The sequence below is a fragment of the Euprymna scolopes genome, chromosome 17, assembly GCF_053919585.1.
Source record: "Euprymna scolopes isolate OS-2025 chromosome 17, ASM5391958v1, whole genome shotgun sequence".
NCBI classification, from domain to species: Eukaryota; Metazoa; Mollusca; class Cephalopoda; order Sepiida; family Sepiolidae; genus Euprymna; species Euprymna scolopes.
In genome coordinates this window covers 12276235-12292903 of record NC_136498.1, presented here as the reverse complement: position 1 = coordinate 12292903, position 16669 = coordinate 12276235, and positions in this window count along the sequence as shown.

The window sequence follows — 16669 nt, the reverse complement described above, 5'->3', positions numbered from 1 at the left end:
TAGATATATCGAGTGCTACAGTTCTAGCCTCCCCTGCTTTGTCATGTGAACGGCATATACGTTCAGAAATCACAGTAAGGATATTTGCTGTGGAACACGCTTGCCTAAATCTATATTGATTGTCGGACAGGAATTTAGCAGCTGTAAGGTGATGGACTAGAGCTTGATTAATTATGGACTAAAATATTTTGGCAAAAAGCGGGAGGAGGCTAATGGGGCGATAATTTAATAAGTCAGTTATTTCGCCAGAATTCTTGAAAACTAGTATCTCAGAACAGTTTTCTAGCAGTCAGGAAAGCCAGATTCGTTAAAACATTTGTTATAAAGGATGGAGAGAATTGGAGCAAACTCAGCGCAGCATTTTTTTAATATCACAGCCGGGATGAGATCGGGTCCGCTTACTTTTGAGGTGTCTAGGTTTTTTTTATGATACCATGTACCTGATAAGGGGTGATTTTCAAATCATCTAGTTTGGAGGGAGTGGTTTGCCGAGTTCAATGTGGAGTTTGAGGCAAACCGACTGGCGAGCATGTAAGCCTTTTCGGTTGCCGTGCAAACAACCTCATAATTAGTTGATATTAGTGAAATCGTTGACTGCCTATTATTTACTACACTGTTGTAGTTTTTGCAAAAATCTCGGGTTCCTAATTTCTGTGCTTCGATGCGTTTTCTGGTGGTTTCAGTGTATTCTGTCTTAGCTGCCGCTATCTCTCTTAAAATTACTTCTACCTTCTTTAAACTTCTGTCTGATAGAACTGGATTTATGTAGGTTAAATCTTCGGTACGCATGCTGCTTTTGAGCAATGGCAGCTGTAAACCATTGGGAAAAGTGAGGCTTGCTATAGAATTTCCGTGTGGGAACATGTACTCTAATTGCAGTTTGGAACCATTAACTGGTCTCATTTGCGCACTGTTCAGCTGGAAGAGAAAATATATTTACCTATCGGGGCATCTCTGATGAGATCTATGATGACCTCTCAGTCAGCCTTTTAGTAATATCTTGTTGTTTTGAGCAGTGGCTCTTCAGTTTTGGGTCGATAATTTAAGACAATTTTTACCATTATCACAGCGTAATGAGCATTCCCAAGCCCGAGTGGGCTGTGGGAATTCGTTATACAATCATCAGAAACTGTGGTCAGAAATAGATCTAGAAGTGAGGCATGTTAATCTTGCTGGTCTGGGAAACATGTCGGAAATGCAACCGTCTGTGACAGGGAATGTTCATCCTTATGACTGTTTTACAAGGATTTTAATAATAATATATGTGCGTCGACGAACTCAAATAGCTTGAGACACAAACAGCTATGATGGTCGAAAATTACCCCAGAGGGGAGCTAGAGGGAGTTAAATTAAGTCTTTTTATTTATTTGACAATCCTGGGATATCGCCAGGCAACCCTGCTAGTTAAAAAAAGAAGAAAACGGCTTGATCGCTGACACGAAATATATGCAGGGAATGAAAAGGTAATTTCGAGAACTTTAACAATATTGTTTGTGAATATGGGTTGTTTTGAGTACCTAACCATGCTTTCTCTAGGGAGTGACCTTAAAAGTTTAAGTTTGAGGTCGGCCAATATGTGAAAAATACCTGATGGGAATGTCTGTTGGTGACGTCAAGTACACTACTAACTCCTCCATTTAAAATGTACTGCAGAGCAGTACAACATCAGTTGGGAATTGTTTTTCGTTCGTAGCGAGTCGTTGTTAAAAACCGCAGTCACCGTCCACCAGCTTCGCGTTAGAACACTCGCTCACTGACCGACCGACAAGCAAGGAAAAATCGGTAATTGAAACAAAAAAGGACACGTTTGAATGACTATCGAGAGATTTAAATTGTTTCCCTGTTGATGACTGTACATAATTAATATTTTCTTCTTTGTACTCTAACTTGTTAATAATTAAACTTTACGACGAAAAATCAAATTTTCGTCATAGTAAATTTTTCATAGTTTTTCAACGTGAATAAATACAATTAAAAATACTAATAAAAAATTATCTTATTAAACTGGGAAAACTACCCAAATAGGATATGATCCTTCATAATGTTTAAAATACAAGATATAAAGATAGTAAAACTAAAACTTCTTATATATTACTAGCAGAAGTACCCGTTGTTGGCTGGGTTCAAAAACAGCCTAAAGAAAATGGACTGTGATTGATGAAAGTATGATAGGTTATGAAAAGGAATGTGTTGTAAAGAGATAGGTTTTGATACTCAAAAATTTTACCCTAAGCAAAATATGATGAAAGTAAAGATAATTTTCGCGAAAATATATTTTTTATATCAACTTTATTTCCATTCGTAGCCAAGAGTGACCAACAAAATAATGTTTCCTTACAAAGAGAAACTGTTATATATATAATAATATAAATATACAAGAAATAAATGTTACTATAGTCAATAAAAGTTACTTTTAAGGTAGAAAAGTACATTGGTTTGTATTTTTAAGTAGTTTGTAAAAATAATTATTTTTAATTCACGAACCTGTTTTTAAAAAAATCAAAATGGCAGCAACTTTGAAATGGAGAGCCCCGTTTTCAATTTGAAGGAGGAACACCTAAGCATTCTGTGTTAACAATTTAAGAGAGTTTCGTCAACGTAAGAAATATTTATAAACATATTTTAATGTTTTCTGTTATTTTGTGCTTGAGGAATATTCGATTATGGCACGTGTAGTTTATATTAAAATTCATTTAAGTAGTTATCGTCTCAAATTTCGTTTTAATTTCGGCTCGCTGAAATTATTTCAAGTAAAGAACATTAAAAACTATTTCAAAACAAAAAAACATGAACTGAACTTTTATTCACTATTTTCTGCTAAACACTCTTACTAAATAATATCGACGAAATATCGAACAACAAAGAAACAAAAACAGTTTTGAAAACTAATGAAGCTTTACTTACTTTTGTAAAATAATCCGAAACAGCAAAATGGGATATTAAAAAAGTAAACACGTAATTACTTTAGTTTTTTTAATGCAAAGAATCGATATAAATATGAACAAGAAGAAAATGGCGCCTTTTTCAAGCAGAGCAGCTTCGTTTCAGTTTTACAGTATTGAACGGTGTAGTATTGCGCCGTCGGATTCAGGGTTGTACTATTGTAATGTAAAGGACACGCAGAAAGGGTTGTAATCAACTGAATTCCTTCTAGTACACTGGCAAAATGCTTAAACAGATATATAAATAAAAATAAAAAGGTTATGTAAATGTTTTTAAAAAGACACGTAATCACGTGAGCAGGATTTTTTCCTTCTTTTGACACGATAACAAGTAACGTTCTAATTTTTTTATTATTTATCTATTTTCGGAAGAGTGCCACGTGCAAGTGGAGAAGGAAAAAACAGAGTTATGCAAAATTTGTGTCGAGAATTGTCTAAAGTTCCGACTTTTTTGTTTGGCTTTCACTTTAATAAGAACGTGAATTTATGAGGTGAATTTATTCGACACAATATGATTCAACTCAAAAAAATAAATAAATAAAAGCTAACGTGAATTTAGATTAAAGTTAATGTGTTATTGTGGAGCCTCCCCTCTTTTAAAAACATTGTTAGACTTTGTGACATATTTACATTCTATGGAGGTCATGCGCGAACGAACACCCAATAATTTTATTATACCATATTTCTTCAAACTGAAACATAGTTATCAAAGTATACTTACGCAAATAAATATGAAAAGTCTTTGTTTAAGTTTGTGCCCTGGAGTACAGGCACGAACGCAGACCCCACAATTTTATTATACCATCCCTATTTAAGTTGAAACATACTTATCGAAGTATTATTATGTACATCTATATTAAAAACACTTGTAAACGTTTTTTTTTCATTTTTATTTCCATACTTTGGGGGCCAGGCGCGAACTTACCCCCCACCATTTTTATGAACCACCGTTCTGCCAGATCAAACATACCCATTACTGGTCCTCGATACATCTTCTATCATTATATGTAATCAGTTTTTTTTTTAAATAGTCAACCATATAGGAGCCTATTCGTGACTAGACACCCACACACACACACACACACACACACACAGACGTTCAGCTTTATAGTATAGATATTCAGATTTTAATAAAAATCAATTTCGTGGTTTTTGTATAAGAAACTGTTTTAAAGTTAAGGCTTATTCTGAAGTTCGAGGAATATTGCCGAATTTTTATCTATTGATTATAAATTGAATTTAAGGCAGATCTTACTTAAAATTTCAAAGTGAATACCCTACCATAAAACCCTTTAAAGTAGGTAGGTTCTCTTTACCGTGCTAGAAAGATACTAACGCCCGAAAGTATCCTATACATCAATAAGGCGACCATTCGCCCATGTATGGAGTGTTGTTGTCATATTTGGGCTGGTGCATCTACCACTAGTCTCTCGCTCCTAGACAAGGTTCAAAAGAGAGTCGCCAATCTGATAGGTCCTGAACTGTCATCTAAACTTCAGCCCCTGTTCCATCGACGAAATGTTGCATCCCTCCGCCTTTTGTACAAGTACTTTAACGGTGAATGCTCTGACTAACTGCAAGTACTTGTGCCCCCTCGACGTAAATACCCTAGAAAAACCCGACAAGCAGCTAATCCCACCCCTTCACACTAGAGATCCCTAGATGTAAGAGAGCCTTCTACTTCCCTAGGACAGCTAAACTTTGGAATTCCCTGCCGGGACCCTGCTACCCCAACTGTACTGAGATGTAGAAGTTCAAGTGCAACGTGAACCGATATTTTGCTTCCAAATTCCCTACACAGTACCCCTGATGCCCATGTCCCTGATAGTACAAAGTGGCAATATGCATTGTCTGGGGTGAAAATGTAATAAAAAAAAATATGCAAAAGAAAATACAATTTTATGAATATTGATTTGACGCGCCTCAAGAAGATCTGAGGTTACATCAGATTCGGAAACATCGAATTTGCATCCTCTGAGTGTTATTTGCACGAGGTTTTGGCTGGTATAACATTTTTCATATGTATTTTGTCGAACTTGAAGACGTTCTATTGAACACATGAATCTTTCCGTCGAATTCGTGAATCTACATGGAATTTCAAACAAAACATTTTAGCATACAGGGCTAGCATACTCTCGTTCCGGCAATCCATGACTGAAAAGAAGTCCAAATATATACGAATAAACAATCCTCGTCTCAAATATTTAGGACAGTGTAAACATTAGTTTTCTCCAGCCGATTTACGACCTATAGAATGAAGACTTGCAGGTAATTGAAATTGTCATTTTTCCATGCTATAAACTCTTGTCTTTGAGTAGATCCTGACTTTAATAAGCGATGACAAAATCGTAAATCAAAAACTATAGAAATACTGTGAAATGGACAAAGTTTTTTTTTTTTAGAATTTTGCTTATCATTTATTATTGAACACATTGTTGAACACATTATTGAACACATTATTGAACACATTGTGCCAAATATGGTAGTTTAAAATCTTTAAAGAAAATAAAAATTCAAAAATACGCGGAATTAATATTTAAAATATAAACTTAACATTGTGGCGGTTTCAGTTAATGTTTTATCCCACTGTTCGACCAATGAAAAATGTATCAAAGCTAATAAATATGCACTTGCGCACTTTGGTGTTCTAAAGTAAATCGAATTTTGTGGTCGCCATAATTCTCATGACAGACGATAACACTTATGGAAAAAGTGATTTATTATAGTAGTACAAATAACACTATTAGATAAAACTTATTTCCAAACTTCAAATATACTGGTCATTCTCTGCAGATGAGATGGATTTTTTTCCGTAAAGCAGCACTGAGTGTTTTTGACCAGGAACAGTAATTACACTTAGGAAATTTACATGAATAATGCATTATAGTATAACACTATGTTGTTATAGCTGCATAGAGTTACAATTAAATTTATTTCACTGCTTTCTGATATATATATATATATATATATATATATATATATATTATATGGTGATTTTATACTTTTAGTTATCTATTGCTAAGTTAAGCAAATACTATTAATTTGTTAAAACGTCAACTTTTTACCAATTCTAATACACATTGTCTATTTACATAGATCTGTGGTGCAAGAGATAATAATATAACGCGGTAATAAGTGCTATGTATTCTGAAGGTTAATAGTTCAATTCTCAGTATGGGCGATACGAAGAGCACAGTTACTAATGACTTAAATAAATGACTTCATTCGATCATGACTGACGGAATGGAAACAAACTACTCGTATAGATTAAATAAAGAGTTCGGTTTTAAATTCTGTACGGATTGCCAAATTTGATCTAGAGATCCCGGAGGTAAACAAGACGAACCTAAATTAAGGTTAACGGTTACATCGGTCGAAACGTTTCGCGAATAATATATAACTTTTAAATGTTTATTCCAAATGATCCAAATATTATAAAGTATCTGTCTTCTTTCACGACGACACGGTCATGGCATTTCCATTCATAATCAAACCAAAGTTTATACGTGATGTGAAATATTGAATTGAGGTTTTATATCTTGTTGGCTTGGCCTTTGCAATCCTCATGCGAAAGGAGCAGAAATAATTAAGTAAGCCATCTAAAGTTTTCACTCCGCTGGAATCAATGTGTATTTTGAAGTAATTTATCACGTAATAATTCGATTTAATGTTTGCGTCGAAATGACAGCATTCCATTGCTTTGGCAGAAGGAAGATTGAATACAAATGATATAATATTGATAGAAATTTTAGTTCGTCTCTTCTCAGGATGTATTGGTTAAAATGGTGACACAAAAAAATAGGCGACGTCAGATAAATTCGCATTATATTAAATTGATTTTTGCATAAAATAATGAATAAAATGTTTCATTGTTTGGAATTTGTTTTTATGATTATAAAGTATACCACTTCATGAAATATATATCAATTCCTTTTTATATTATAGAAAAATTAAATGAATTTTATGTGACAGTGTTTGCTGTGTACTTCGTGTCATCTATTTTTCTGTTAAAGTTATAGATAGAGAAGAATTAGGAGAGAGTAAGACGAGTTAACGAAGTCGCGCATTTGCTGGGTGACGACCACTTACGAATCAGCTCTAGTATAGCAGGCAATGCAATACTATGAACTATAATACAACTATATATTAAAAAAAAATATAAATAATGAACTCACAATAAAAAAAAGATAATACTTATAAATCTATAGTAATAAGTTGCGATAAATAGTGATTAGGTGTGAGATTAAAAGCAAATATAGGTTTATGACTCATAAGATTTTTACTAAAATTGCCCTCAGGAACCTGTAATGTAGAGAATAAAGTACTTTGTAAAAGTTCAGTTGTACGTCAAACTTTTATGGAGGTTGAAGTTTTGAATTGCAATTGGCACACGGACTAAGAGTATGATGCCCCCTGTGGATTAAATAAAGGGTTCTAAACGAGACCCCGTGTAAGTTACTGGGCCCGACAGAAAGATTCTCGAGTTTCACAGAAAAATTCTCGAATTCGACAAGATACATCTGTAGGAGTTCGGATGTTACATTCATCGAAACGTTGTAAAGCTTCCCACCGGACTACAACTTGGATGTCTTCAAGTCCAATGTTAACAAATTCCTAATGAACCGTCCCCTTAAGTAAACACTTCATCAAATCTCCACACTAACGTAATGTACTTGCAATAACCCTTATCCCTGAGTGGCTTCCGAGCCTTGATAAGAGGTGATCACTGTGTAAAAAAAATCGAAAGACGTATTCGTTAAAGTTTGGAGATGAGATTTACTCGTTCTTTTAAGCTATTAATACTAAAATTAAGAACATATAGATCATATATAAGATAATTTTTTATCTGTTGACTACACAAGTTTTGCTAGAACTTAATTATAGATTATGTATATGTACGAGAGGCGTTCCAAAAGTGATACCTCCGATTTTTTTTCTACTCGATTAGATCAAAGAGTATTGAAATTGCATTATTATGAATAATGAATATTCATTACCTGAAAGTTTAATCTCTGTATTGCAGATACTGATGGTGTGAAACTTTAAGAACATAACTTATGTCACGGACGTGCATCAGAAGCAGAAATGCGTTCATGGTCTACTTCATGCAAATAAAAAAAATGAACCGCTCAACATTCACTTGGTTATAGCGAACGTTTATGACGCTGATGCAGTTTATGTAAGCACAATTAGATGTGCCCGACTATATCAAACGTGCCACAGGAAAAAATCGCGCTCCGGATGCTTATGCACACCTACCACCCCATCACTGGCAAAAGTGATTAGGCATGGTAGTGGCTATGCCGACAAATACATTCTAAAGCACAAGAATCTGCTAGTTTTAATTTACTTTTTTTATCACCTTCACCTCTAACAAGGCATGTTGCCTCTTGGGCGTATTGCTGGCGTCCTTCTGTCTAGACAGACGATGGAGAATCGCGCCTGAAGACTGTCATGCGTGGTGGCAACTGTTGCTGTGACTGTGCAGACCGATGCAGTAGCGGCAGATTCTGTTCCACTCCCCCCAGCGGTACCCTCTGTCAGGCTCTGCCGATGCTGCCTTTTGTATCCGTCTCTTCTTTCCACTGTTCATTTCTTCTCGCTCAACTAGACACACTTCTTGACTTTGACCCTTCAGCGTGAGATTCGAAGTCAACAGTTAAAGTCCCTTTTGCACACATCCTTAAATCTGAGGTATGGTCTGCTGCCGGCTGAAAGCTCGCCATACATGATGTCTTTGGGGATTCGGCCAACCTACATGCGAACGATATGCCCTAGCCAGCGAAGAGGTCTCATGGAAAAATGCTTGAAAGATTTGCTTTGGCAAGAACGTCTTTTTTTGGAATGCGTGTAATTCCTAAGATCTTTCTTAGATTGCGCAGGTGGAAGGCGTTTAGTCTGCAGTCTTGTCGCGTGTAGAGGGCCCATGTCTCACTGTAGTAGGGTAAGATGCTGCGGACGCAGCCTCTTTTCGGTCAGCATGTTGTTACTCGATGCTCTCTTGGTCAGGCGGACCATAGCTGTTGCTGATTTCCCGATACGGGTGTTTAGCCCAGCGTCTAGTGCGACGTTGTTGGAAATAATAGAGCCTAAATCGGTGAAGTCGTTGACCACATCCAGTGTGTGATCGCCAATGGATATGCAGGGGACGTAGCTGACATCTTGAATCATGACATTTGTTTTCTTTCATGAGTTGTTTGAGGGCTTACTCAGAATAAACCGCTAATGCTGCATTATCTGCGAACAGCATTTCCCTGATGAGGGCCATGCAGATTTTAGTTTTGGCACATAGGCGAGTCAGGTTGAAAAGGCTTCCGTCTTCTCTTGTGCGAATATAGACGCCAACTTCAGTTTCATGAAAAGCGTATAGTAGCAGAAGTGAGAAAAATATGCCAAAGACAGTTGGCCAAGAACACAGGCCTGTTTCACACCACTGAGAGTAAGAAAAGATTCTGAAAGTGATCCATTGAATTTGACGGAGCCCTTCATGTCTTTTTCAAAAGAGAATATCATTCTAAGGAATTTGGAGGGACATTCTATTTTTTGTAGTAGCGTGTGGCAGCCGCTCCTGCTAACCTAGTCAAATGCTTTTGTGAGATCAAAAAAGCGAGGTACAATGGTTTCCTCTGCTCTCGTGTAGTTGTCGTAAGGAAAATTCCACGTCAACAGTTGGTCTTTTTGCTCTAAAACCACATTGCTCCTCTGAGTAAACTTTCTTTTCAAGTGACTAAAGTCTGTTCAATACCACATGAGCAAAAACTTTTCAACAACAGTGGGCAGAGAGATGCCGCAATAATTATTACAATCACCGCAATCACCTTTATTTTTTTGTTAAGCATTGTAATGTTGGCGCCATGCATGTTTTGCGAATCCGAACCCTCCTCCCAGCACTGGAGGAGGAGTTGATAGAAATGATCAAGGAGATTATTTAAGGTGGAATGCCATCACAACCTGAAGCTTTACCGCTAGCAAGGGTATCAATGTCTTCAGTGAGTTCGCACTTGGACGTAAGTGTCTATTATTTGGGACCATGCTTAAGAAAAATTAAGATGTTGCTTTACGTTGCATATCAGTACAACTTGGGAAACAGGTAGCAAGAAGGGAATTCCAAAGCTGTTCTAGGAAAGAAGCTATTAAAGTAGATAACTTTCTGACATTTTGGGACCTTAACAGTATAGGAGTTGTAATTTTGTTGCTAGGCGAGTTTTTTGAGGATATATTCGTCGAGTGAGCACAAGTGAAATGACTTCATCAGAGAACATTCCATAAAAATACTCGTAAAACAGTCATAGATAGCAGAGATGCAACATTGCCGCGATGGGACAGGAGTTGGAGCTTAGTTGATAAAGTGACACCTATTATATTTGTAGTTCTTTTTTATCCTTATCTAATAGATAGAGGCTAATAGATAGAGGCTAGTGGTAGATACACTAACCCAGATGTGCAAACAATACTCCATGCATTAACAAATAGTTGCCTTGTAGAGATACAGGATACTCTCAGGTGCGAGTATGTTTCTAGCACGATAGAGGAAGCCCACCTTGCTTGCAACAACCTTCGTAATGTCCTCAATGGATTTGTTCTTGTTCATATTTCCTGTGAATGTTAAGTCGGGGAGTTTGAAGGAAGAATGCTCAGGTAGGAAGTTATTTCTTGTGAATATTAGTGGTTGGAGAGGCTTCTTGTAATTGTTAAAGGAGAGCAGCTTAGTCTTAGTATTATCAAATATTACTATATATTTGCGGTCCCATAACAGTGCGGTTGCTAAGAATTCAGCCACTGTCTTGGATTTGTGTACATCTGTTCTTTTCCTCATGCATGTTACAAGCGTTGTATCATCAACAAATATACACATCTCGGACACAATATTATCTGGGGGGGGGTCATCGATGAATATCAGGAATAATACTGGTCCCAGGATCGACCCCTGACGCGCTCCCTCATTAATTTTATACTGTCTTGATGAACGTCTATCAATGACAACCTGGATGGTCCTATTTTCTAAAAAGGATCTAATAATATTTAGTATTCGTCCAGTTATACCTTATTATTTTGTTTTAATTAGCAGCTCTTCGTGCCAGACTTAGTCTAAGGCGTCGGATATATGGAGGGCTACAGCTCTGGCTTCGCTTGCCTTATCCAGGCATGGTATATGCGTCTAGTGATGACTATTAAAATAACTGCAGTAGATTTGCCTAAAATTGTACTGTTTGTCAGAACAGAGGTTAGCTTTGTCAAGGTAGTGCTTGATTGATTAGCGTCTCAAAGATTTTAACGAAGAGGGGGAAAAACTGATAGTACTATAATTAAGAGGGCCGGTCCTTTCGCCAGAATTATTGTACACTGATACCACAGAGGCTATCTTCCAGCTATTAAGGAAGCAGTATTTAGCACGACATTTGTTGTAGAGTTTGGAAAGTACGGACGCTAGTCATCTGAGCATTGTTTAATTAGCATATCTATAAAATTACAGCTTTGACTTGAGGGGTAATAGTAGCGAATATATAAGTAATTAATGCAATGACGAAAGGCTAGTTGAAAAAAAAAAACAATGGCCATCCGATTCTAGACATTGCTCTCTAGTAAAGGAAAGTTGCTTGTTTGGGTGGTTGTGCGGTTTGATAGTGGTATTTGATGAAATTGTCATTTCATTTTATTACATTTTGTTTAACATCAGGCTGGTGAGAGAGTGTTGAACAACTTAAGCCAGTTTTGATGCGAAGTATAAACAAACAATAAATCGATTAGCCGAATCCTGCCCAGAGAAGTTGTGGCCCCGTGAAACCCCACCAGAGATAACAGCAGGGTTTCTGTCCATGCGCGACATGGCACTAACACTATCATGATATTGCAGAACTGATGATACAGCAGCCGTTCTAAGCGCTTCCAAATAGCTAGGGCTCTAGCAATGTCAATCAGAAACAGCAGGTAGACAAACTATCAATCAGGTACCCGCAACCTCCAAGACAATACCTACCCAAACTAACTTTTGTATTTCATATTTAAACTTAAGAACTAGAGAAGAAGCAGAATTGAATATAAATGAACAAATGTTTTATTTTTACTTGAGAACCACCACTATGGCCCGAAGGTCACTCAAGGATAACGTTTAATAGATGTAAATTGGTAGTGTAGTAACTGTTGATGGTGTAACTTTTTTAAACTTAAATTATTTATGGGGACAACTCAAGAAGAACTTTTTTTACATTGAATTTAAAGACTATCATGTTGTATTCAACCGGGAAGAATGCCAACGGAACAGTGTTCCAAAGACAGGCAGTTCTGGGGGGGGAAGCTTTGTTTATGGAATCCCACATATACTTCCTCCAATTGATTTAGTCCACAATACGTGCTAATCTACATTGCATTATGGAGAACTGCAGTTAATATTATAGAATTATAAGTCAAGCACCATGTTTCAATTCTGCTCTAAACAGAAACATTCAAATCGAACGCGCCTCTGAATTATCAAACAAACTAGCATTAGTTTTATACGTTAAACCTTGTGCGGTGATAATACTTGAAATGCACTTGTGATTTTAAGCTGTTTAAGGGCTTTAATTTTTGTCCAAATCGGACTTCTTCGTTAATCGTATTTTTCGATTATCGATATTCGATACTTATCAGAAGCATTCCGATACAAAACGTATCCATGGACACTCCCAGACACATAAAGTAAATTGTGTGTAATTTAAAGATAAGCGGCTTAGTCATTTTGGTGCCCATAAGGAACGTGCTCTCAAACACAGATAACCTGCCTTTATATACAAGGAAGGATGTTTCTTTGTAAGTCAATATTTAAAAGTAGATTATTACTAAACTCTTAATGTTGCATAATCATAAAACAACACTTAATTTACTTACATTAATTTTCATAACAAAAATATTTTATTTAGTCTAATGAAATTAATTTACAATTTGACAAATTCATGGTTTCCCAAAAGAAGCTGATGGTTAAAAAAATTCATAACTTTCTTAATTATTTTATATTTTTCTTTTATCTTTTCAGATCATCTTGAGTAACCCTTCCAAGGTCATCATGAGTCGTTACCCTACCGAGGAGTGGATATTTATCGTAGAGTCGTATTTTAGGTTGAATTAGTCAATATAAGAAACCCAAAGAGATTTTCGACGAAACTTCAACACAAGAAATTCCCCTACTCCCAATGCAATAAAAGCTATGATGGCTCGATTTTATGAGCAAGGGTATGTATGTGACCTCCCTAAATCTGGTAGACCCCGTACGGCAAGAGGTGATGAGAATCGTCAGAGGTTAGCTGAGAGTGTGGCCGAGAATCCATCTACATCAGTAAGAAGAAGATCCAGTCATATTGACGTCTCTCGATTAATGTGGTTCCAGCAGGACGGCGCATACGGCAGGAGAAATATTAAATCTGCTCCAGGACATATAGGTAACCGAATAATTTCTCGTCGCTGTGAGATAAATTGACCACCTTGCTCGCCAGATCTCACATGTGCAGATTTCTTCCTTTGGAGTTACTTCAAAGAGCGGGTATACGCAAACAAACCAGCCACAATAAATGCTCTTAAAACAATATAGAGGAGGAAATTAGGAGTATAATCCCTAATACATTAAGAGATATGCTGGACAATGCCCTGCAGAGATCACAAGAATTTGGTATTTAAAATGGTGGGTATTTGAGTAACACCATTTTGCATAACTAAAATTAGACCCCGAGAAAAACATACCGTATATTAAGTTGTGTAAATACAATTACAATAAGTAGATTATGATATCTTAATATATCTCAAAATATTACGGAGTGGCTCATCTACCTACATATGAAAATTAGTAAGCATAACTTAAATATTGAGAAAATTAATCAAGTTTAAAATCCGAAAGCTTCTTTTGGGACTTTCCGTACGTATCACACATTAATAATTCCATTTAAAGAAGAAATTACACTTTTAACGCTAACCCTAACCAAAAATCCAAAAGGTAACAATCACAGAATATATGTTTTATCTCAGAGACTGCTACAAAGTCCTTATTTTGCCTTGAGAGAGTTCAGAATAGACTTCGTGCCCTAGTGGGGATGCCTTTTTCTCTTCCCTGCAACATCTTTCTCACAAAAGAGACGTTGCAAGCCTGTCTCTATTTTATCGTTATTTTCATGGAAAGTGCTCAGTTGAGCTCAAATCTACGGTCCCGCATCGCCAAACATTTACGAGAAACACTCGTTTGGTTGTAACCACTATCAATACTTTCCTCAACTCTTTATCTGCGCCTAAACCTTAACGTACATTCCATGAATAAAGCTTCTTTCTTAGATCTGCATAGATGAGGAACTCTGTTCCGTTTACCTGCTTTCCAGCTGACTACAACATTGCCGTCTTCAAGTTCAATGTGAACAAGTTCCTGATGAGCCATTCCCCTTAAGTAATCGAATTGACAAATTTACACTTCTAACGATATTATCCTTTTCACCACTGTCCACTCTTTAACACTTATCCTCGAGTGACCTCCGGCTTGATAAGTGGTGATTTCATTGTAAAAAAAAGGGCGAGACCTTGCTAGTCTTTCTCTACTTTAGCGCTATTTTCAATGCAGGTGCTCAACTTAGTTTTGATCTTGGTCCGCCACATGTGCCACATGTGCAACATTCACAAAAAAGCACATCTAGCTAGAACCACTGTTAATAATTTCTTTTGTTTCTTCTCCCTTTCTCTATCGAAATTTTTACGAGCAAAGTTTCTTTCTGAGAACAGCCTGTCTGTTGAGTATAATACCGTTGATATTGACGTTGATGCTGACAAATTACAAACATAAACTTTTTCTCTGAGCTGTAATAAATCCGATTCTTATTTTAATACGCATGTGTAAAGACATTTAGCCTTTACCTATACAAATTGGTTGCTCAGCCATGTTCAATTATGACGCTCTATTATTATGAACGATTTATTTTAGAAATTTCCTCTACACACAAAACATCTAATACACTTTAAAGCTGATTATTGCAACACTTTTTATATTACAATGTAGATTGAAATTTTTTACATAATTATTCGGTATGGCTTTTTCGTGATAAACCAACTTCAGTTTTGTGTTTGTCTCACCTCTTTATCTAATTGTTATCTATAAACGTTTGATTTATTAATATCCTTTTACAATGAACAATAACAAAAAGGGAGACAGAGACAGATAGATAGAAAGAGAAAGAGAGAAAGACGCGGAGAGAGAATCATATAAATTACTTTATACAACAGGAAGCAAATATCCCGCACTTTTTCAATAATTACAGCTGTGTCTTTCTGACCATAATATTTGTTTTATAGAACTAAACTACTTTTAGTCAAATAAAAGGTTGTTATCCACTGGCAAGGAATCTGTTGACGTCAATAAAATATCCGTTTTGAAAATCTCAATTATAGCTAAAAGTGTCACCTCTAGAAGGCCAGACTAAAAAATCCACTTTGACCCAAAGAACGTAGGTCATGATTAAAGTTAGAAATGCTAACAAGATATTTTCTAAATCAAATTCTGACATTTTTATATAATTATGTAACGTATTATCATTATTACAGTGTAGGTTCTTATGTAATTGCTCACAGGCAATAATTAATGATGTTCTTCAGAGTCTGTGCGACAACTAGTCTCATCAGATTTCAAACATTCTCATCCTCTTTTGATAACAAATACTTTTGCAACTGCCAATTACTATTAAATTCTCTCTGACAAGACCATTGGTTTTCACTAGTGCTTTTGTATCAATAACCCTCCCCCAGGTTCTAGTACTCTGCGCCATATTCCAGTAGAGATTTGCATAATATTCTATTTCCTTGGTGTTTCCATCTTCTTTGGATGGTTATTTTATTTGGTATCAAATACGTCTGGTGCAATCAAAGTGCGAATTTATTGGTTCATGTGGCGTTCTTTGTATATTTTGTTTTATTTATAACGCAATTTCAACGTTTCTAGTTTATGTGGTCTGATTTCTGCGTCGGTTTTATTTCACTCACTAATACTCACACACGGCATTATCAGTTGTTGCTCACTGACAAACCCAGGGATTTTCCCTGAAGTCCTGGTAACAAAAACTCTCTTCATTTCTCCAGTACTTTCCCCTTCTGTCGGCTAATGTTTGTAAAGTTATTTACATAATCGTAGCAGTCGCTTGTCCTCGACTTCTCCTTTGCATTGAACTAGAAATTGGGTTGCAATAAGCCTGTTTAAGGTTCCGGTCTCTTCACACACATCCAGTGGAGGCTTAGTTAGTATTGTCTTTTCTAAATATTTTATATTTTGCTGACGCTTCATATTTTTGTCGAGGAGAGGTAGTTAATTACAAGTTTGCAGTTCTAATTTTCTAGGTCCTATCTAGTGTTTTCCTTTTTTTGTTTTATTTCATATTTATGTAGCCAATGAGACTTTGTAATTCTCTGCATTCAAAGGTTTTACTTAAAATTTCGGCTGTTTTCATTATTGCAATCAATTGTATCTTCTTTGTCTTTCCCCTGATTCGAATTTCTCATTCTTTTTTCGGAGATTTTCGGGATTCTTTATAGTGCTTCTCTGATTATTTGTGTGTTTCATAAATTCCTTTATGTTTTATATTTTTATAAATCTTCTGGCGAATGAAGTGCATTTTCACTGCTTCTCCGTCTTTTTGATATTCACTCTGTCGAAATATATGATCTGAAATAATTTTTCTATTTTGTTACATATCATTATCCCCGGTCTGCTTCTTTGGATGAGTTATCCGTTA